The sequence below is a fragment of the Trichosurus vulpecula genome, chromosome 3 (assembly GCF_011100635.1).
Source record: "Trichosurus vulpecula isolate mTriVul1 chromosome 3, mTriVul1.pri, whole genome shotgun sequence".
Classification (NCBI taxonomy): Eukaryota; Metazoa; Chordata; class Mammalia; order Diprotodontia; family Phalangeridae; genus Trichosurus; species Trichosurus vulpecula.
Window position 1 is genome coordinate 195,593,328 of NC_050575.1, and position 22,271 is coordinate 195,615,598.

Sequence of the window (22,271 nt, forward strand, 5' to 3'; positions counted from 1 at the left end):
TGAGTTTCTCTGTGGGAGAAACTGAAGTACTCTCTAGGCCACATAATTACAGTCTAGTGTGCTGGATCACTAAGGAACAGAAAGGTACCCTAGTAGATGGAAGCGTTAATGTTCCTCTGAAGCCCCTGGCTTACTTTCGGCAAGTAATTCATTGACCTGGAAGAATCTGATTAGATTCTCATTACGCTACAAAGTTTTTAAAACAATGAAAAGTCCATTTATTACAAAAGTTTTAGTTCTTTTAATGTGGGAAATAATGCATTTTAAAGGGAAATTACATTTGAGAGCGTTGCAACCGCAAAATAATATATATATGAAATCCTTAAAGCAGGTCGCGTTATTCGAAAGGATGCTGCAAAGTGAATTTATGAAGGTTGAGACTAATCCATAAGAATAATTCATAATATTAGGGCTACTTTTCCTTACTGAAGGGATGGATGCTGACATTTTTATAGAAATGACAATAAGCATAGTTAATCAACTAAAAAAACAGAGCTATTTTTCTCATACACTGAGGTGTATTAATAAGAAACAAAGACTGAATTGCCATGTATATGAACTTGTTCCTTATCAGGATTATGATTTTTGAAATTGGATTTTTTATCACTCTTCGGAGAAAACTCTGTTCTTTTATGCGGTCTCAGTGCAAAGGACTACCCTATTTTAAATAAATTCCTTTGTTTCTTTTTTAAAAAGATATCATCACAGATGACCCAAAGAGGTGGTATGTTTAGTGGCTAAATTGTTGGCATGAGTTTCAGGAAGACCTGAATTCCAGTCCTGTTTCTGATGCTTTGTAACCTTAAGCAAATCATTTAAACTCACAATGCCCCAGACAACCCTTTAAAACTATAAATTGCAGAGAAATTTGCATTGGTAATGGGTTTTCCTCCCTGAGAGTGATTCTTACCAGGGATTTCAAAAATCACAGATTCTGACTCCCTCCTCCTCCCCGCCCCCCCCAAAAAGTGATCTTAGAGTCAAAGTGAATAAAGTTCAAAAGTATGAGAATGAGTGAGTGAATGAGTAAATAAATGAATATGCCGCCATGTAGGTTTTGTACTTCTAAGAAATGACTGAATCCTCTCTGTTCCTAAATGCATGCAGAAGGTTAAAGCAGTATTAGATTTTAGGTTATAGGATGGCAACCAATGGAAAGCTGGCCAAAGTATTTTCCAAAAATGAATTAAATGGCATAATAGGAGGCTTGGACAGTTGTGTAATAATAGTGAGGGGAGAGTCTGAACCATTGACCTCTTTCTTCCCCCTCCTCAATATCTTTTCTCACAGAAATGTGAAATACATCTTGGAGTTTCAGTTCAATATGAATCAACAGCATGTTAGAGCAAAAAATAAAAAAAAAGAAAGAAAAGAATCTAACTTGAAATTTGGTTTCATTGAGACCTATAGTGTCCATAATGAAAGAATAAGACCCACGGCGTCCACAACAAAACTTTCTTCTACCCTATTCAGACCACATACAGAGTATTGTGCTCAGCTTTGGACATCACAGTTTAGAAGGAACATTGACAAACTAGAAAGCATACATAAAAGGCCAACTAGTATGGTTGAGGGCCTTGAGGTCATGCCCTAGAAAAATAGTTGAAAGGACTATGAATATTTAACCTATAGAGAGAAGGTACTTGGAGGTATGTCACAGTCTTCAAATATTTGAAGGGCTCTTCAATGGGAAAGGGATTTGATTTGTTCTACTTGACCCTAGGGGGTAGAGCTTGGTACCATGAATGGAAGTCACAAAGAAGCAGATTTAGACTCTAGGTAAGGAATTACTTTCTAATTATTAGAGCTATTCAAGATCAAAATGGTTTTCCCTATGGAGTAGTGGCTTGCTGTCCTCTGAAGGTTTTCAAGCAAAGGCAGGATGACCACTCGCCCACCCTTTAAAGTGAAGATGTTTGTTCAAGTATGAGTTGAATGAGATGGCTTATGAGGCTCCCGCCAGTCCTGGGATTCAGATTATCTGATTTTGTGATGCAGGCAAAGGTGAGATCCAGACTAACTGCTCTAAGAATATTTTAAGGCAAAAATATCACTTTATCTCTCCACAGGGTCCATTCAGAAATCAAGGGCTCTGTCTTGGGGCTAGAAATGTTTTGGTAAATTCAGAAATGTTATCACTAAATGAGATAATGGCAAAGAAGGCTTCTACTACTACCCCTACTGACCAGATGAGAGAACTGGCCCATCTTCTTCCTAGGAAAGATTCCTTTCCCCAAACTCCACTTTCATAAAATCTGACAAAGTTGGAACTTGAAGTAATCATAGGATTTAGAGCTCAATGGGGGCTTTGAAGATCATCTCATCTAACACTCATTTTACTGCCCAGGAAGCTGAGACTCAGAGAGGTTAACCTGGAAGGAAGGAGCGGAGCTCAGACAAGAACTCTGGGATGCTTTCTACTATACTCACTTACACTGTCAGATGGGGGAAAAGCTATGAAAGAGTGAGGTGGATAAATAGGAGTTCAACCAGAACAACATGGGAAAATATAGGAAAAGAAAGTATTTGTTTTTGCCTGAGCTTAAATACAATTTTAACATTGCTTTGGGTAATTGGGTTATAGGCACAAAAACTCACACAGATTCAACAAGTGTCCAAGGCACACTCACTGTAAAAAAGGAAAAGAAAAAGCTAATATTTATTTTTACATAATCTCTCACAATATTCAGCAAATATTGAATCAAAGCTTGGGAACTATGTTTAGTATTTGCAGGAGGGAGCTACAGAAGCAAAACCTAATTCCAGAAAGTATCCAATTAAAAATGAGGATTTGCTTTGATTCTGTCACAAAGAAAAAGTCCTGCTTAACCAAACCCACAGAAATACCGGAAAAGTCCTTCAGACTATGGAATGTAACCTTGCATAGGGTAGTCATGAGATAATACCTAACTCTGTATCTGCATAGATTTCTGTTTTAAAAAATTATAAGCAGCCAAAATAATATTAATGATGATGATAACTAATTAGAAATGGTTCTGGTTGGTACAGTAACATCTTGAGACTTGACAGTGATGGTTTGGGACTAAGCAAGGTCTCTCCTTAGGCTCTGCTCTCAGAATGGAGAACGTGAGAGTGATGATAGATAGAATGAACGTTAGGGTGTGGCAGGTTGTGTTCTTTAGATCCTATCCCGCTATCACCTTTCTGCTTCCTCAAACACACAAATCACCATGTCCTCTCTCCGCTTTCTCTGGAATATGGAAAAAGAGAAGGCCTCTGGTGGTAAGGGGCCACTCGCCTACAAAGTTGACACCTCTATCTTTCCTCCACCTTTCCTTCTCTGATTTTCTCAGGTTGGCACCACAGTGGAGGCACAGTAGCACACTGTCCATGTTCTCCCCCAGCTAATGTCCCTCTGTACACACACACACACACACACACACACACACACACACACACACCCTTACATCTCTTCACATAGAGACATCTTTCATGCACATACCTCCACCTGCCTCTATCTCTTGTTACACACTAAATGTATGGCCTTGGGCAAGGGATTTGACCTCTCTCAACCTCAGTTCCCCATCTATAAAACAAGAGTGTTAGATTAGATGACTTCTAAGATACCCTGAGGGGCAGCTAGGTGGGACAGTGGATAGAGCACTAGGCTTGGAACTAGGAAGATTCATCTTCCTGAGTTCAAATCTGGTCTCAGACACTTACTAGCTGTGTGACCCTGAGCAAGTCACTTCACCCTGTTTGCCTTGGTTTCCTCATCTGTAAAATGAGCTGGAGAAGGAAATGGCAAACCCCTCCAGTATCTTTGCCAAGAAAACCCCAAATGGGGTCATGGGGAGTCAGACATAACTGAAGCAACTCGACAATGACAACAGAGCTACGTTTGAGCTCTATGCCTATAATACTAAGAACTTAAGTGATGATAAAGAGGCGCATTTATAAGGCACTTAAAAGATTATGAAGTGCTCTAAAAAAACCGGTGACCTAGTGAAATAGATTGTGCAGATATCATTATTTTCATTTTATAATTGTGGAAACTTAGTCCCTGAGAGGGGAGGTGATTTAACTGTAGTTACACAGCTAGGATGTGTAGAGGATCAAACCACAGTAAACTCAGTCCTCCAGAAAATAGCTCAGAACCTGAGGGTGAGGAAGAATGATCTCACAACAGCCAGAATATCTGCTCACTAAGCTCCAATGGCTACCTCTCAACTCCAGGATCAAATATAAATCCTCTGTTTGGTCTTCAAAGCCCTTCATTAATCGCACTGCCTTCCTCCTTTCCAGGCTTCTTGTACCTTACACTCCTGACTCCTCTCCTCTCCTCTCCTCTCCTCTCCTCTCCTCTCCTCTCCTCTCCTCTCCTCTCCTCTCCTCTCCTCTCCTCTCCTCTCCTCCTGCCATTTCTCTACCATCCAGTGACGCTGGCCTCCTTGCTGTCCTTCAAACAAGACACTCCATCTCCTGACTCCAGGCGATTTCACCGGTTCCGTGCTTGGGGCAGCTAGATGGATAGAGCACTGCAGTCAGGAGGACCTGAGTTCAAATCTGCCATTAGATACCTAATAGTTGTGTGACCTGGGCATGTCACTTAACCTCTGTTTGCCTTAGTTTTCTCATCTGTAAATGGGGATAATAACAGCACCCACCACCCAGGGTTGGTGGTGTTGTTACCTGTTTTCATCTTGATATCCCTGGCACCTAGCACAGTGCCTGGCACATAGTAGACACTTAAATAATTATTGAACTACACCATACTACCACAACAGACACCCAAATGGCTTCTTGATTGACAAGACACAAGGGAGTACAGCTGATACTCACAATTTTGATCAGACTCTGGAAAGTAGGAGTAGGATTAAACGACTTTATTTCCTTTTTTAAAAAATGAAGAATTTTGATGAAGAAAATTATTACTAGCCCTCATTGCTAATTGTTAGCTATTATGCTTAAATTGCTCTCCACCTCCTGGATTAGGCTTCCTTCAAGACCCAGGTAAAATCCCACCTTCTTCAGGAAGCTTTTTGCGCTCTCCCCTAATTCTAGTGCCTTCTTTCTGTTGATTATCTCTAATTTGTTCTGTATATAACTTCTTTGTACATAGTTGTTTGCATGGTGTCTCCTTCATCATGCTGTGAGCTCCTTGAGAGTAGACACTGTCTTTTACTTTTCTTCATAACCCCAGTACTTAGCACAGTGCCTAGAACACAGTAGGTGCTTAATAAATGCTTATTGACTGACTGACTAGAGATCAAGACTGCTAGAGGTAGCATATTGACAGCTTTGAAAGCAAGGGGAAGAGATAGGAAAACTATAAGAAACAGACATGAAAATTTAGAAAGCACAACAGTCTAGAACCATTCAGAAGAGAGACAAAGAATGCTACTCAGTTTAACAGCCCTAGAGGATTTCACTGTATTACACAGACTGGAACAATAATTGGTGTTTGTAAGACTGACTCTGGGTCTTTAGAAAAAAGTTAAATTATATTGAGTATACTCTGTTTAAGCAGACAAAAAGAAAAAAAAGTGTATGATATAATTTAGGAAGACTTTCATTCAAAATTAAAATTAAAATAAGAAGGCTGGGAATCCAAAAGGCAATTTTTAGAAAAATTGAAGTTTCATCTACATGGGACAACTCAATAAATAAGTTAGATCAGAAAAATGAGCCATTAACTCTATTTCTAAGTTGTTGTTGGTTTTCTCTTTAATAATTTATTCCAAATCCTAGTTAGTGTGAAGATTTCTAGTGAATGAGAAGCAAGTTTTACTTATGTCATTAATGTAAATGCACTTTCTAGGGCCTCCCTAGGAATTTTTTGGACAGGTCTCTGATTAAAAAAAAAACCAAAAAACAAAACCTTAATATTTGGCAAGTACTTTTTAAACATGAGTAGGTAGCACGTAAGCTCCTGACTTTTATTTTACTTGTTTCCAATGAGAGAAACTGTAATAAGGGCTAGTAATAGTTTTCTTCATCAAAATTCTTCATTTTTTAAAAAGGGAAATAAAGTCGTTTAAGTCTATTCTTACTTTCCAGAGTCAGATCAAAATTGTATCAGTCGTGCTCCCTAGGGTCTCGTCAATCAAGAAGTCATTTTGGGGTCTGTAGTGGTAGTACAGTGTAGTTCGATAATTATATGTGTCTACTATGTGCCAGGCACTGTGCTAGTTGCTGGGGATATCAAGATGAAAACATATAACAATCCTTGACCTTAAAGAGTTTACACCATGCTGGATATGGAGTCAGAAGAAACGGGTTCAAAACCTGGCTTCATTACTCACTACCTGTGTGATTTTAGTTAAGCAAGTCCCTTAACCAGAAGTGCTCAGGTAAATGTTGTCTTTCTGGGAAAAAAAAAAGGACACGGGACATACTTTTAAGTTTTGTCTGCATTATTAATTATTAAATATAAACAATCAACAAAAAAATAAATCGAGCTCAGATTTGTAATGGCTGCCTATTTCCTAGTTGGTAAAGTGGATACAGTGCCAGACCTGGAGTCAGGAAGACTCATCTTCCTGACTTCAAATCTGGCTCCAGATACTGACTAGCGATGTGATCCTGGACAAGTCATGTCACCCTGTTTGCCTCAGTTTCCTCATCTGTAAAATGAGCTGGAGAAGGAAATGGTAAACCACTCCAGTATCTTTGCCCAGAAAACCCTAAATGGGGTCACGAAGAGTTAGACATGACTAAAATACTCACATTGAAAGCTTTAATTGACTCTCTGGATCTGATTCCCACATACCCCAGCCCTTAGCCTCACTAGACCTCAATTTCCTCATTTGTAAAATAAAGGTGTTATGCTGGACAACCTCCAAGGCCCCTGGTAGGTCAGTTCTATCAATGTGACCTTAGAATCAATCTGATGCTAAGTATACAACATGCAGTTCTTAGATTGGGTACGGTAAGATACACTTTAACTTTCTTCACTTCTAGAATCAAAAGGACAAAATCAGCAAGGACTGGCCACCAACATACAGTTCTTAAAAACTTGATATCGGGATTTGTTAGAACCGGAAAGGATGTTGCAGACTATCTGGTCTAACGGTCTCATTTTACAAAGGGGGTGCTGAGGCCTGGAGAAGAGACCCGACTTATTCATGGCTAGTTAGTGCAGAATGAGGATTACAGTCTCTTGGTTGCCCATTGAAAGCTTTTTCTACTGTACCATGCAAGCTATCAAATGTGAGTTGTATCACAGAATTTCAGAGTTGGAAGGGCCCTCAGACCTTAATGGGAATTCTCTCTACAACATCCTTGACAAGTGATCAGCCAGCGTGTACCTAAAGACCTCTAGTGATAGGGCACTACTACCTCCTAGGGGTGGGGAACCTGAGGCCAAAGGGCTACACTTGAGGACCTAGAGGGCCACATGTAACCTTGAGGCTGCAGGTTCCCCACCCCTGTAGGGCAAATTGTTCCAATGCTGGATAGCTCAAATTGTTAGAAAGTTTTTTTTCTTCTGCTTGGCTGAAACTTTCTTCCATTTCTCCTAGTTTCAGTCTCTGGGTGCAAGCAGAAAAAAGTCAGTCCCTATTACACACAACAGCTCTGTAGTGGAAAGAATATTGGCTTTGGAGTTGGAGAACCTGGGGCCCAATCCAATCTCTGATGCTTGCTGTCTGTGTGACTTTGGGTAAGTCACTTAAACTCCCTAGGGTTCAATTTCCTCACCTTACTTCCTGTCAGATACTCTTTGATCCAGTGACACTACTTCTTGGCTCTTCCATGAACAAGACACTCCATCTCTTGGCCCCTGAGGACCTTTACAGCTCTAAATCTATGATCTTATGAAAACACTTGAAGACAGCTGTCATGCTCTCCTTTAATCTCCTCTTCTCCTGATTAAATATTTCCTATTCCCCCAACAGCTCCGGATCATGCCCTTTAACCATACATGTCCCTCAGGATTCTGTCCTGGGTTCTCTTTTCTCTTTTTTCTTCACTACTTTGCTTAATGATCTCAACAGCTCCCACATATTTACTTACCATCTTTATGCTAATGATTCTCAAATCTACCTTTCCTGCCCCAATCTCTCTGCTGACTTCTAATCCTGGTCTCCAACTGCCTTTCAGACTTCTCAAACTGGATGTCCAGTAGACATCTTAAACTCAACATGTCCAAAACAGAACTCATTATCTTTCCCATCCCCTCCCCCAAACCCATCCCTATCTACCCTATTACTCTAGAGGGTACCACCATCCTCCCAGTCCTTCAAACTTACAACCTAGGAGTCATACTGGATTCCTCACTATCTCTCACTCCTGCCTCCAACCAAGCTGTTGCCAAGGCCTGCTGACTTCACCTTTGCAGCATCTCCCATATATGCCCCTTTCTCTTCTCTGGCGCAGGCCACCACTCTAGTGTAGGCTTCCTTTACCTCATACCTCAGTTACTGCAATAGCTCCCTGGGGGGTCTGCCTGCCTCACCCCATTGCAATCCATCCTCTATTAAGCTACCAATGTGATTTCCCTAAAACACAGGTCTTATCATGTCACCACCACCCCATGCCATCCAATAAATTCCAGTGGCTTCCTAGCTCCTCCAAGAGCAAATATGAAATGCTGTTTGGCATTCAAAGACCTTCATAATCTGGCCCCTACCTACCTTTGAGGTCTTTTTATACCTTACTCCTTGTCAAATACTCTTTGATCCAGTGACACTGACTTCTTGGCTCTTCCATGAGCAAGCCACTCCCTGTCTCTTGCATCTGAGCATTTTTTTCTGGCTTCTCCCCATGCCTGGAATGCCTTCCTTCCATCTCTTCAACTACTACTACCTTTGTTGTTATTCATTTGTTTCAGTTAGATCTGATTCTTTGTGACCGCATTTGGGGTTTTCTTGCCAAAGATACTAGAGTAATTTTGCCATTTTCTCCTCCAGCTCATTTTATAGATAAGGAAATGGAGGCAAATAGGGTTAAGAGACTTGCCCAGGGTCACACAGCTTGCAAGTGTCTGAGGCCAGATTTGAACTCAGGAAGATGAGTCTTTCTGATTTGAGGCCAGGTCCTGTATCCACCCATCTTCTACTGGAAGCCTTCCCTAACACCTCTTAATTCCAGTGCTTTCACTCTCTTAATCATTTCCGATTTATCCTCTATGTCACTAGCTTTGTATATATTTGTTTCATGATATCTCCTCTGCCAAATTACAAATTCCTCAAGGGCAGAGACTGTCTTTTGCCTCTTTTTGTGTCCCCAGGGCTTTGCACAGTGACTGGCACATAGCTTATTGAATTGACTATAGAGGCATCTCCATTCCTTTCACCCTCCTGATTGCTCTGCCCTGAACATGCTCATTTCCAAAACGAGATGGCCAGAACTACGAACTGTGTCCCTAAAGTTTTTGACCAAGCCAGATCATAGCAAGATGACCTAATACCTAACCTTGGACACTAAACCTCTGCTAATACAGTTAATAAAATTACATCCTCTCTTTTGGCTGCTTTGTCGCCCTGTTGTCTCACATGGAGCTTGCAGTACATCATAACCCCCAGAGTGTTTTCCCACAGACTTTATCTACTTATTGTATTCCCATCGTGGACTTGTAATCTAACTTTTTCTCTTTAACCTTTTATAAGACTTCATATTTTCTCCTATCAAATGTTTCCTTATTAGGCTTGGCCCATTGTTTAAGCCTGTTGAGATCTTTCAGGACTCTGATTGTGCTGTCCAATATGGGAGTTTTCCCTCTCAGATTTCTGTCATTTGTAAATTTGACAAGCATTCCTTCTATGCCATCATACAGTGCTCACTGTCTTATTTGTTCCCTGTTGTTTGCTTGTGTTTATGCCATAGAATTCTAGATGAGCGCTTTATAAGGCCTGCTGTCAGGGCTTGTGGTAGGAGGGAAAAGGGAGAAAATCACACTTGAGAATAAGTTACCACAATTCATGAGGAAATAGGTCTCTAGTTGCCTAAGAAATCAATCTGATATAAGAAGGAAGGGGGAAGAACAGGCCTTGGAATAAACATAAGATTATGAGCTATGCACTTGAGTGGCTCATTCTCTGAAGCATCTGGGGTCAGCTATGGAATATGTAAAATTGTTTCTATCTGACAACATTAGTGGTTTTGTGCATTTTCATGATGTGGCCTTTGCCACACTGTTTTTATGTGTGTTTTTATGACTATCCCAGGAAGAATCAACAACCTGGATGTCTCCAGTCCATTGGAACCAAACTTGTCTTCAAATGAGGAAAGATCACCAGCTTGATTCTCTTGTCCTCTGAGTGTTCCAATGTGGGTGATAACTTCTGAAGTTTAACACTGAGAAGGATGTAAAATACTGACTCATAGGCACAGGTCCCAGGAACCTCCGGGGTATAGCAGGTATCATACTAAAGTTACTTCAGTGACTTTTGGGGGGTTTTCTTTGAATTACTAATGGCTAGAACTCTCTTTGTCATACTATTGTGTTTAAATACATTTGTATGGTCTCAGCTCAATGATGGGGGTTGCTTTCTATGAGGACTAGTAATGTGGAATACCAACTTGACAAAATAAAGGAGAATAAAATAGACATTATGAATAAAATATGTAGGTGGAAAAATGTATAAATGATCTGGGGGATGCTGACACAATAAAAAGTCCTTGTAACTGCCCTCCAGGCAAAATACATATTTTCAAAACCTGTAAGTTCTATACATTTTTTAAAAAAAATTACCTTCCCCTGTGACCTAGGGCAACTATATATGCATTAGACATAGATCATTCCTAAGTGTCATTGGCCTTTGGTGACTACAGCATCAATTTCCCCGAGTTCTAAGTTCATTTTCTGGCCACACAAACTCACACACACACACACACACACATACACACTCGCGCTCAATCTGTTCTGTTAAGTTGCTTTGTTTTTCCTCACTTAGCTTTTGGCATCAGCTTTCAATATGGCAGTACAACACTTCAAGTCAATTGTGTGCACTCCCGGCCTGCAAACCCAGAAATGGGGCAAGACCTAGTCTCGACATTTTCCTGACCTCCATGCTCAGTTCAGAAAACAAAGAATATCCAGAAAGGAATTTACAGTGTTATGTGCTCCATTCAGTCACCCTACTTACTTGGTATAGACTTCTGAGGGAGAAAAAGGGCATTGCCCCCAAGATTCCTAAAATCCCCCTCCTTCCAGGAATGCCGTCAGTTTAATTATGGAATCTTTTGGCTTCCTGGATCTGACCTAGAAAACATTGCCATAGAGATTCTAGCCTCTGGAAAAAGCTGAAGAGATTCTCCTGGAGTTTACCAGTTTAGTGATTTTTTTTTTTAAGTTTGGCTTTGGGACTAGTGGGAAAGAAAAACTGGAAGAATTCTTCCATCTTGCATGTCACTAGGAAGGAAAGGCTATGTATAGAGTCAGCCAAATGCATCTGATCGATGGTAACCCTGGGACAGTGTCAATTTCGCTATCTCTGGAGTCTGACTAGGTCCAGCCTCCTTTGGATTTGCTTGGCCTCTTTTGCTAGTCAGGACTGCAGATTTCATAACCCAAATTATAAGTGAATTACAATATTAATTAATTTATAATTATACTTTATAACTAATTAAATTATAAGTTAAGACATAATCTTTAAAAAAGATTTCTTATTTTAGAAATATTTTGTTGATGCTCTCTCTGTCTCTATATCTAAATCTATCTCTGTCTCTTTCTCACTGTTACTTCCCAACTGAACTCTCCCCCATAATAAAGGAGAACCATTAAGCAAAACAAGCCAATATATTACTTGTATTTGAAAACGTCTTCCTAATTCTATACCTACAGTTCACCTCTCATCCAAGAGGTAGGGAGCACGTGTGAAGTCAACTCCTTCAAACTCCTTCAGAGGAATTGGTTTTAGAACATCTTGGAACCCAAGAACAAGTTATGTTGCCTACATAACAAAACATTGAGATGTTTAAAAGTTTCATTAAAATGTTATAGTGGAGTAGAAAGAACTCTGGAGGTGAAATGAAAAAGTCTGAGTCTCCAGTTTAGCCATGAGACCTTGGGCAAATCTTTGAACCATAAAATCCTTATCTGTAAAATGTAAAATGTAAAAGGAAGACCTGATTTCAAACACTGCCTTACAACACTTACTAGCTCTGTGACATAGGGGAAGTCATTTAATCTCCCCAAGCTTCAGTTTCCTCATTTGAAAAATGAAAATAATCGTAGCACCTACCTCACAAGGTCGCTATGAGGATCAAATGAGATAACATACGTAAAGTACTTTGCAAACTTAAAAGTGCCAAATAAATGCTAGTTATTATTATTATCATTATTATTTAAGTTATTCCACTCCTCTGTGCTCCAGTAGCTTCATCTAGAAAGTGAAAAGAGACAAGTTGATCCCTGAAGCGTTCTATGAAATCATGATGAGAGGCAAAGAAAAATGTTCTTGGGCCATTTTAGCCTAGAAACAACCTCAGAGGATTTTGTGAGCAAGTGCCCCCCAAATATCTCAAAGTGTGTGTCAGCTAGTTCCATAATTTCTCATAGCTCATAATGTAAAGGGCATCTCAAAAGTCTTAGTTTGGTTTTCTGCTAAAAAGTGATTAAATTTATCAAAGCTTAAAATTACCCTAAGACTTTTGGTACACCCTGTATACGCACATATGTTCATATGTATCCATCCATCCATCTATCTATCTATCTATCTATCTATCTATCTATCTATCTATCTGTCTGTCTGTCTGTCTGCTTGTCTGTCTGTCTGTCTGTGTGTCCGTCCGTCTGTCTGTCTGTCCGTCCGTCTGTCTGTCTAGCTATCTAGCTATCCAGGCTATCCTATCTAGCTATCTTTCTCTGTCTCTATCATCTATCTTTCTCTGTCTCTATCATCTATCTTTCTGTCTCTCTTTATCTATTTTTCTCTGTCTCTATCATCTATCTTTCTCTGTCTCTATCATCTATCTTTCTGTCTCTATTATCTATTTATCTAGCTTTCTCTCTCTCTATTATATATCTATTTTTCTCTGTCTCTATCATCTATCTTTCTCTGTCTCTATCATCTATTTTTTCTCTGTCTCTATTACTATCTATCTATATTATCTGTCTATCTATCTATCTATCTATCTATCTATCTATCTATCTATCTATCTATCTAATGCTTTCCTTATAACAACACTCTAAGGCAAATTGTACAAATAAAAGAACCTTCACATTATAGGTGAGGAAATGAAGGTTCTAGGAAGAAAGTGACCTATCCGGAGACCCATAGCTAGTAAGTTCCAGTTGGGACTTAAAGCTGTGTTGCTATTTTTTCCCATTGCACCACAACAATTCTTGTGTTTAGCTGTCATTAAAACAATAACCACTAAAAATCCCCAAATCCATTTTTAAAGCCTCCCAAATAGCCTAACAGTATCTTTAAATCCCTTTCCAATTATGCTGATTAAGAGCAAAATGTGGAACAATCCCCAGGTTTACTTATAAGTCAAAGAAGGTTTAATTTTTTTTGTCTAACTGAAAAACTTTTTCTAATTAAGCAATTAAAACTCAACAAGGTAGACATCATCACTGATTAAAGGTCATTTGAATGGAAGAAAGGATCTAGAAGTCTGTTGTTGAAGTGGGCATATTTCTCTCCCTGGGCTGATGGCTAAAGTTGGAAAATGCTCTGGTAACTGTTACTGCATCAGTGTCCATTTTTAATTTTTTTTTGCTTGGGTTGGAAAGAAAACTTTAATGTACATATTTGCTGACTTTAAATACACTGATGGACAGGATTTCCATGAGTTCAAGGATATAGTCATGGGCATTGTTAAGCTACAATTAATATGAAAGGAGAAAGAGCATGAATAATCAAGCCAAGAAATAATTTAGTGTTTCCTATGTGCCAGGCACCGTGCTAAACTCTCAAGAGACTGAGAAAGGCACAAACAATCTCTCCCCTTAAAGTGTTCACATCCTAGTAGGGGAAGCATGCAAACAATTTTGTACATAGGAGATAAGTACAGGAAAAATGACAGGCAATCTCAGAGAGAAGGCATTAGAAGAGAAGAAAACTGGGAAAGGCTTCCTATAGAAAGCTGGATATTAACGTAGAATTAAAGGAAGCCAGGGAAGCCAGAAAGCAGAACGGTGGAGGGAAAACATTCCAGGCATGGGCGGAAGTCAGTTAGGAGACGTAAGTGTTGTGTAGGCCAAAAAAGATGAAATAGATGATTTGTTTCCTTCATTGTACTGGACCAAAACCCTTCTGAATAGCTCTTACCTTTATTTCGAGCGGTTTGAAAGTGGAGGGTGTGGTTCCTGCAGGATTCCAGGATTCTTATTTTGGGTAATAAGATAGGGGCCTGCTCAGCTGGAGGTAGATTTAACTGGATGCCACTTAAATTTTCAGGCAGTTGCTATTGTTTAGATGAATCAGAAGCCTCCCATTTCAGTCCAGTTGCTCAAGGAGACTGGGAAGTATTAAACCTTTGCTCCTTTATTGAGACTATACAATTGCCACAGCTTAATTGTCATGACCAGGATGGTGTCACCACCAGCGGGGTTGATATCTTACTCCAGTCTCCCCTCAAGGAAGGCAATCTCTCCAGACTAGCCTGGGAGACCCTGCTCATTGCATCAGCAGCCAACTTCAGGTACACATGGTTGGGAAGTGGGAATAACTAGGTTCCCAGTTTAGGCAACAGGGGATTTTTCTTAGAAATGATTATGTTTGTCTCATAAAGGAAGGAGAGCTAGATTATATTCATCTTCTCTGCAGAAGTTATGGGAGATAACAATAATTTCTAAAATAATGAGGGTTCATGAAAAAGATGACTTTGAGACTAAAATCCAGTTCATCCCCTCTTTCTGAATTTTGTATCTCCCCCCCACTGCACACACACACACACACACACACACACACACACACACACAGAGTTTTCTAATTTTTTGCCAGCCTCAGTCCAAGCCAAGTACCGAGGTCTGTCCATGTGTTATTTTATGTCCCCCCCGACCCTGGTTAATGTTTGCAAATTGAGAAAATGGCTGAAATCTGGCACTGTCATTACATATCCATGTCATGTGAGACCACAGGTAAATATGAAAATCTGGACTGGCGCAAAGATTGATCCAACACAGATAAATTACAAATTAAAAAAAAATTAACAGAAACCAATCTGCCTCAGAACACCACTTGCCAGCATGAATCACTATGGTAACTGAACTCTCAGTGGCCTCCCAGGGGTATTCAACTAGTGGGTTTCTTTTTTTTTCTTCCCTTTTCAAGGAAAGTTCTCAAAACTGATTTAAATATTATGATATTCTCATCTCCGAGTGCTAAATGGGAGATGTATTCATGTTGGCTATGGTGCTTTTTCAAACATATACTTTTCTTCCCTTAAATGCCATTCCTGGAAAGGTGAAATACTTTCCTAATAGAAGGCTCCATTTAAACCTAAAACCCAGGGCTGGGGGGACAGGTCTGGGCTTTTAGAGAAAAGCTGGGTTAAAGGTTGCCAGGCAACTAAATCAACCAATAGTAGGCAATAAATGAGTAAATAAATTATAAACAGACAAATCAGTGGGGAAGAACAGAGAGAGAAATGTAGCTTTCTTTCCTTTTCTTTCCACACTGGTTTGTTAGTCTCTAGTCTCTATTGTGTGGTATTGGGTTGTCACTCGCTACACGCGTGTTTTGTCAAAGCTGTGTTTACTTAATATCTGCTGGTTTCCAGTCCTTTCTTCTCTTTACTTTATTTCCCTTTTTCCTGGACCAAGGGATATTCAGTCCAGAAGGAGAACCGCATTTCCCTCAAAGGAAAAATGGAAGCAAAGAAGAAACCAGGCTTTTTCATCTCCTCCCTTCCTCGCTCAAATTTCCACCCGAATGACTATAAGGAGTTTGATTGGATTTCGATAATAAGGGAAGTGGATAAACATGTATGTAGCAGCTACTATGAGCTAGGCACTGGGCTAAGCACTTTACAGATATTATCTACCTCACAATTTGGGGAGACAGATGCTGTTTTGGTTTTTTTTGGAGGGGGGAACGCAGGGCCATTGGGATTAAGTGACTTGCCCAAGGTCACACAGCTAGTAAGTGTGTCAAGTGTCTGAGGCCGGATTTGAAGTCAGGTCCTCCTGACTCCAGGGCAGGGTGCTCTACTCACTGTGCCACCCAGCTGCCCCTAGAAGCTGTTCTTATCCCCATTTTACAGTTGAGGAAACTGAAGTTTAAGTGACTTGCCCAGGGTTACACAGCCAGTAAGTATGTGCCACTTAGGCAACCCTTAATGAGACATATTATGCTTTTAGAAACTTCTTTTACGTTTGACCATTTTACTGATTAATGACTTTTATTTATATACGGGGCTGATCTCAGAACACCAATTATATTCATTTACATATTCACCAAAATTTTACTCATCAGTTTAGCCACAGGCATGGCTCTTTAAAAGACAAACAAAACAAAAACCCTGTTATTATTGGCATTTAAGCTAGAGGCATTTATTAAGTACTTGCTACATTCTAGGCCAAGGGTGGGGAACCTGAAGCCTTGAGGGCACATGTGGCCCTCGTGGCCCTCTAGGCACAGAACAGATTAGTTTAGATTCAGTCAAAGGGATGCACTTGAAAACCTAGAGGGCCCCTGTTCTAGGCACTGTGTTAAGCAATGGGGATATAAATGAAAAGCAAAAACAGCTCCTGTCCTCCGGGAGCTTACAGTCTAATGGAAGAGCCAACATATCTATAAATTATCAGATACAAGTGAAAACAAAATAGATGGAAGATTCTTTATTGTTAATCATAAACAGAATTAATAATAACAAAACAAGGAGAAAAACCTTGGCATTATACCCATTAGAGATTCATAATGTCATGTTTTAGATTTTAAAAGCTATACAAACCCTTAAGTCCTGGTTTTATCAGGAAAATCTATTCCGAGTGATTACTGCCATTCTCAAGAAGTCTGTGCTACTCCCATTAGGATCTCTAAATGAAAAACTCACAAAGCACAAGATGTCTGGAGTGATTTGATGATACCCTTGACCTTAGAAGGCGTGCAGTATGATGTAAGCACCTTAGCGATTTTGCAGATCTTGAATTGGCACGCAACTGGAAGGTCTCTTAGGCATATCCATAAGTTTGACATTTACCGGTCTTGTGTTTTTTTTTTCTCATCAAACTCTTTAAAAATAATTTTGCAGAAACTTCTCCAGTATGAAATTCAACCAAAAATACACTCAAAACAGGTAGTGGATCAATTTTACTGCAGGCCAGAGTTTAGAATAAGTTAGTCATTGTATTTGTTGAGTGAAATAAGCATTTTGTTAGCAAAAGCTCTTTGGCAAATAGTTATCTGGGATGGCACAGATTCAGCAAAGTTCCATCGGCAAGAAATTAGCCTAACAGCATGGGGGAAGTAGCGAAGATACACCCTGGGGAGCAGAAAATGTTTAGCAAGGTTTGTTGTTTTTAGCTTTAAGATTTTAAGTATAAAGCCCTAAAATAATGAAACAGCATTGGAGAGAATGTTCAGCCAGCAGTATAGATTTTGTTTCATGTCGAAAAGAAGAAATCACCTGGAATCTGTGATCTGTGGCGAACTGTGAATTATCATAGGAAGAAATTCCGAATTGAAATCCCCTAATTAAATTCTGCGATGTTCACTAGTAAATAAGCAAGCACTGTTGAACTCCAAGTGTTGAGAGAACACTTGCTGTGTGGAGTGAAAGGCCAATGACTGCTTCTTTATTGAGCTTGATACATATGGTGAAAACATATTGACTAATTACTTGGCATTTCTGAAAACCAAAGAAAGCAGAATGGAGAGCTGTGGGGTGTGGGTGTGGTGTTAGAGAATGACCAGGTATGTTTAAGCTAGAAAATAAAAATCACGCCATTAAAAACATGCAAAATGGGAAAAAGGATGCCAAACAGGTTTAGGAAAGGAAATGAAAATCATTTTCTTAGGAGTCCAGAGCTATACTACTAAGCAATGACCTCCATAATTTAAGGGAACTGTATTTTTACAAAAATAATTGGGACCTCAAGTTATCTGATTTACCAGTATGGTTAAGACAGAAGAGCTCTGCTCTGGGAGCCAGGAGGCTAGAGTTCAAGACATGATTCTGACATTTATTAGCAATGCTAGTATAAGCAAGTCGACAATCACTGAGTCGCACTTTCTTCCTTGGTAAAATGAAAGGTTTTGATTAGCTGATCTTTCAAATGTTCCTCCCAGCTTTAACACCCTGTGTTTGAAGGTCTCTCCTAGCTATGACACTTTATGATTCGATGTTCTCTTCACTAGCATGAAAATCCTAGACCATATTCAAACACCAAAGCTTATGATTAAGCAAGGTACATTTATTAACCAGAGAGGATTCAGTCAGGTCTCCATTCTCACACAGAAGACTGATTTTTTTTCTCCATGAATTAAAATCCTTTGCCTGGCTCTGCATTACATACCTGGTGACCTCTGAGTTGTACAATGCCATCGGGGTTCAATGAGGGTAGTGTAGCCTGGCCTGCCAGTCAATCTGCCACATCACTGACACATCCCTCAAAGTACAGAAACCTTCAGTCCTAAATAGGGATATTTCGTCTAAAATAGGGGCACCAGAATATACTCTAAAAAGGAAACTCCTCTTCTGAGAATGCACTCTCTCCATTACATACTGGGCACAAGATAAGAGACAGAGATACAGAAAGAGAGACAGAGACAGAATTAGAGAAAAAAGAGAACATGGAGGAGGGGGGGGGAGAGAAAGAGAAAGAGAGAGAGAGACAGAGAGAGAGAGACAGACAGAGAGAAAGAGAGAGAGAGACAGAGAGACAGAGAGACAGAGAGACAGAGAGACAGAGATCTGAATAAAATACTATGTAGGATTTGATCTGAGTGAGTCAGAACGTTATTGACTAGGGAGGGTCAAAGAAGACTTCATGAAGAAAATGGCATTATTATCGATTAGAAGTCATAACCCATGTTTACATAGTTTTTTAATAATAGCAAAGCACTTTTCTCATCACAATCATATGAGCTAAGTATTGCAAGTATTTTTATTCTTAATTTTACAGAGAGGAAAAATGAAGCTCAAAAAGTGACTTCCTGATGGTCCTACACCTAGTTACTAAGGTGTAGCATTTAGATTCATATATCTTGATTTCAATTTATCATTCTTTCTATCACACTATGCCGAATCTCTGCTATTATCATTACTCCATTAACTAGGAAGGGATCATAGGATCATAGATTTAGCTTGGGAAGAACTTAGAGACCATCAGGTCCAACCTCATCATTTTATAAATGAAGAAACCAAGGTTAAGTGAATTTCCCAGGGCCATACAACTAGTAAGTGTCTAAGGCAGGATTGGAACCCAGGTCTTCCTGAATCTAAGTCCAGCACTGAATCAGATGTTAAGTGACTCATTTACTAACATGGTTAAAGAGTTCTGTGCTGGTAGCTAGGAAGCCAGAATTAAAATCATGGTTTTGCCATTTATTAGAAGAGTTACTGCAAGCAAGGTCACATAGTGTCAATCAGTACGTATCCTGACATTTACTACATTTACTCTGTGGCTTCCACCATGGAACTGTTAACGACAAAGTTGGGGCTAGTTAGTGATTTAATTTTGATATCCTTACCCCGTACCTCAAAGTGCTATGTGGCATACATTTACTTTTTCAAATTAAAGTGAATTAAAATTTGTTTTGGTCAGAAAATATTTTGAGAACTTTATGAAGCCCCATGAGATAAATGGAGAAGCCCTGTGAAATCATGGTGACACATGGCACATCTTTTAGTTCTTTGGCTTTAGATAATTTATTTGTCTTTATCACAGCCCAGGCTCTAGTCCATCTATCTGTTACATAGGAAGTTTGAAGGAAATTCAGGACAAAGGCCACTTGAGGATGTTTCAGAATGCCAAGGGGACAGCCTGGAAAAGCAATACCTCTCTTCTCATCTGGCAATACCTCACCCAGTTTTCTCTAGTTTTGGAGGAGAAATGTTCTAAGCTACGGAGACCAAATTCCCCCAATTCCCAGAAATGCTCCTCCATTTGAAAAAAATCAAAATCTTTGGACTTTCAAAAGCCACAGCAATTCTGACCTGGGCTCAGAAAGAGAGTGTGTCATTTAAAAAATTCAGAGACAAGAGAGCTGTATAATGAGAACTAAGCAGAGCAGGATGAGAGGAGAAACTGTTCTCAAGATTAATACCCATCAACCTACTTTGATAATGATTTCCCTACATACTAAACCACAGAGACTCTCTAAGCTAGTCACCGTAGTGGGTATTAATGAATTCTTGAGCCTGTTCCATGAATATCACCTAATGCCATGACCAGTTAGTAACCCTTAAGGCATTCTTAGAAACCTGGGAAGATGGGCTTCCCTTGATGAAGCACTTATTAGAGAGTTTCCATTTGAAATTAGATTAACCTTTCCAAAGGAGTCTGGGGACAAAACCAAACCATGGTGCATCAGCAGGAGATAAGGCACAGTTCAACTAAACAGGAGAGGGCTGGGCTGCCATTCCCATCCATGCTTCTTAAATGCTGGATTCTCTCTGGGTGCTCAGGGAATCTGATCCAAGAATCTAAAACAAAAGGAATCTTCAGAAACCTCTGAATGGGAGCCTCAAGCGATAGAGACCACTGGAGTCCCAACCCAATCAAGGCCCCTGTGACCGGAGGGAGACTTAATACTCTCCCCACCTTTAAGATGTGGTGAAAATCCCACTGTTAAAAGAGAAAGTTCAGAAATAAGAACTGAAAAAGGGGATTACTGCAGGTTCCTCACAAAAAGGATTAGCGGATTGAGGAGTACAAAGATCAAAAAGACTTATATTGAAAAGGCTCTCAGAACCTCTTCATAGGCTGAATTTTTTAACAGAGCTTGTAACTCAGCTGCTGGGCTTTGCAGCCACCTCTCTCAATTAAACACATTCTAAATGCGAATTAGCATCAGGAGCTGAGGGCCCGATGCCTTGCTTCATTACCAGTTGAAAGTACAATGAAGATGAGGAAGGAACTCGGAATTCTGACCCAGTTGTATTCTGCTTGCCTAGTGAAAGAATTCTCAAAGTTCTGACTTAGTTTTAACTGCAACACCTTATTTTTTTTTGCAAGTTTAAAAATTGTAAGTCCATTTTGCACGTCTCCTTATCTCATCAGACCCTTATAATAATCTATCCGATAGGTAAGGTAAGGCATTGGATTTTCATTTTACAGGCAAGGAAGTGAGGCACAGAATGGTCAAGTAACTTGCTTATGGCCCCGTGTCTGGTTTGTGGAAGACTCGAGATGGGTTACATCTCCTGACCCCCATTCTACTGGACCACCTAAGCCAGAGGCAAAAGAAATAGCTGAGATTCCTCTGGTCTGATAAAAATGAGTCCTCACCATAGTGGCCTTAGCACTTTTTAGATTTGTATCAGTAAGAACGCTGAGCAGCCTATTCTGAAATTACATGATCAGAGTAGAAAGAAATGGAAAGTTATATAATTCAAGGTGGTCCGGTTACCTAGAAATATCCTGAGAAGCACAGCTGCAATGTCATCAGAATGAACCAGACACTAGCAGTCCTTTGGAAATCCTCTGGTAAAGAAAATATTCCATTCACATGCCACCAAAAAAAAAATCAAAAAACCAACTAACACCCGCCCCCTGCCCCCCAAATCAAAACCAAACCCAAACCAAGCTCCCCTTCCCAACCACTGTGTGATGATTGAAGGTCCAAATAAAACAACAAATTTCACATATGGTGTGATATAGTAGAAAAGTTTTGGATTTGGAGTGCTAAGACCTGGGTACAGATCTTGATTCTGCTACTTAATTCCTGGGTGACCTCAGACCTTTCTGGTCCTTGACTTCCTCACCTATAACATGAAGGTGTTGGGTTTGATGACCTCTGTAAAAAGTCACATGTAATATTTTTATGCAATCAATACATGATAGCTTATTTTTTATATTGCTATATTTTGCTTATCTGATTAATAATTACAAAACTGAAAAGGACCTGGTTTTTACATTTTTGCTTTCATTTACAATGACTTACAATGTACTTTGGTTATCATATTAGTCTTCTCATAATTCAAGTGATATTATTTTAACAGAATAATAGTAATGCTAATAGCTAACACTTACATAGTGTTTACTATTTACCAGATGCTGTGCTGAACATTTTACGATAATCACGTCATTTGATCTTCACAATGATCCTGGGAGATAGGTGTCATTACTCTTCCCATTTTACAGGTAAGGAAACTGAGGCAAACAGAAGTTAAATAATTTGGCTAGAGTCACACAACTAGTAAGTGTATGAGGTCAGATTTGAACTCAGGCCTTCTTGACTCCAGGTCTG